The sequence below is a fragment of the Prosopis cineraria genome, unplaced genomic scaffold, assembly GCF_029017545.1.
Source record: "Prosopis cineraria cultivar Desert tree isolate PC_DT_omini unplaced genomic scaffold, ASM2901754v1 PC7, whole genome shotgun sequence".
Taxonomy (NCBI): Eukaryota; Viridiplantae; Streptophyta; class Magnoliopsida; order Fabales; family Fabaceae; genus Prosopis; species Prosopis cineraria.
The window spans coordinates 15987783-15990166 of NW_026555338.1; positions in this window are offsets into that span (position 1 = coordinate 15987783).

Genomic DNA, 2384 nt, shown 5'->3' on the forward strand with positions numbered 1-2384 from the left:
ATTTTTGCCTCTTAATTTTACTCAAAAGGTTATTAGGGACTTTAAACTCAACAATGGGTTAATTAAGTTATTTAACTTTAAAGAGTTCCTTTCGCACCGTTAGCTGACTGTTAGTGGGCTCTATACTATATTTCTTAATTTTTTTTATTATACAATATTTGAGTTGAGCGTGCTTACTGACCATTTGGACAAAAGTTGAGGGACAAAAATAATACTTAATCCAATAAAATTTTTTTAAAAATAGTGGGACCCAATAATAAATAATAGACATTAAAGTGTTTTTAACATTAGGTGATAAGGACGAAAATCTTTAACAGTGAGCAATAAAATTAATTCATGGTTGAGTTTATGGTCCTTAATGACCTTTCGAGTAAAGTTGATGAGAAAAAAGGAACTTTAACCTTAAATAAAAATACTTAGAAGTCAAAGTTATATTATATATGTATGTATGTATGTATGTATGTATGTATGTATAATTTTACACTATATATATTAAAGTGTTTGTTGGCTTATGATTTCTTTTATTTTTGGGAGCTGAGGGGTCAAATGGTTCAAATCCCTCCAATCTCTTGGCACATTTGATTAATGGTTAATCATCGCGCTAGTAGCCGTAGTTCAACAGTAGTGGTGGTAGATGGTACCCAAGCTCTAGTGGCGGTAGATGGTACCTAAGCTCTAGTAGTGTCACACCCTGAAAATAGAGGGTGATCGGCATAGGTGTAAATTACATTGTGCATTCCCATAAGCCTTAACATGAAAATTCAATCTGTTTTTTGAAAAAAAATAATCATATTATATAGAAATTATAATGCTTTTACTATTAACTGTCATAAGAAGACTTTAATGTTTTTGTAAAAATTTTGGCAGAACTTCCCCTATAAATAGGATCTCTCGAAAATTCTACAACAATTTTTATAAAATATAGTATCAATCAGGAGGTTAGCTCCTTCTAGCTAGCCACAATATATATATATATATATATAGATAGATCAAAATAAAATACTAATAACATTTATGTGGAGCACTAATCTTTCTTTTAAATCAAAATACATATGACTTATATATTTACATCAAAAGCAACAGTACCAACCAAAATTTTCACCCAATATAGTTACATTGCCCTTCAAAGGTCGATGGTGGGATCAGTGTTAGCTAACAAATCTAAGGTCAAAATAAGTTTTTCAGTGAATAGCATTCCCAAAGTAAAATTTTAAAATTTAAATTAACAAACTCTAATAATGGTATAAACTAAATAAAAATAATTCAACAAAATAAATTTCTAAATTTGTAAGTCGTAATCATAATCGTAAAATGAAAGTAAGTTGGAAGCAATTTATTTTTATCATGCTTAAGGAAAACCATTTATTCACACATAAATCAGAGTGATATATTTGCTAGCCAAAATCATGTAAATTTTGAAAACAGATATTAGTCCATATTTAGAATTTTGAGAACTTAATAGAATAAGTAACAAATGTGGATAGACAGTCCACGAGAGTAAATAACCAAACACGGCTTATGCCACAAAAACAAACGTGGACATACAATCTATGAGGATAAGTAACTAAACATAGCCGAAGCTATGAAAGCAAATGTGGACACACTATCTACAATGGTAATACTAACCAAACGCGGCCAAAGTTATGAAATCAAACGCGGGTATAAAACCCACAAATAACAAACGTGAGAATAAAGCTCACGAAACAAACTAGCTAGTTATTAACCATAGCGCGCTACAAGTTAACGGAACTGCCATTAGCAATAGTATTCTGTTTAGAATCCTCTTAAAAATCAAATTTCAAACATACGAGAAGAATAATTACTTCTAAAATGCAATTTGCATTTTCAATATCAAATTTGCATGAATTATTTCAAAGTTCAAAGTAGCACTTGTCAAAAATAATATTTCATAAATAATGTATAAAATTGCATTAATTGAATAACTAAGAATTCTCAGAGATTTTAAAATAACTAAATTCATGATCTTCAAAATATATTTCTTGAGGAAACAAATATATCATCATCCAATTATTCATCATTAATATTCTAGAAGTTCTAAAGCCAACGTAATTCCTAAGATAAAATATTTCAATAAAAATTTATTGAAAATGAAAATAAAAATAAGTTAAAGGGATGCTATTCACTTACATGTCGAAGTTTTAAATTCTCAAAGATATCCTTCCTTTAATTCTGGTCAGGGTCCCATTCTTTCTCACACCCTATCAAGATATAGATAAATAAATAAAATTTTAACAGATTTCCAATCTTTAATAGAATTTCAATTAACCATTATTATCTAAAATTCAAAGCTAAATTTATGATTTAAAATTAGTCCAATTATTATTATTTATCTTTATGAATTCCTCCATAAAGCTTTAGTCATG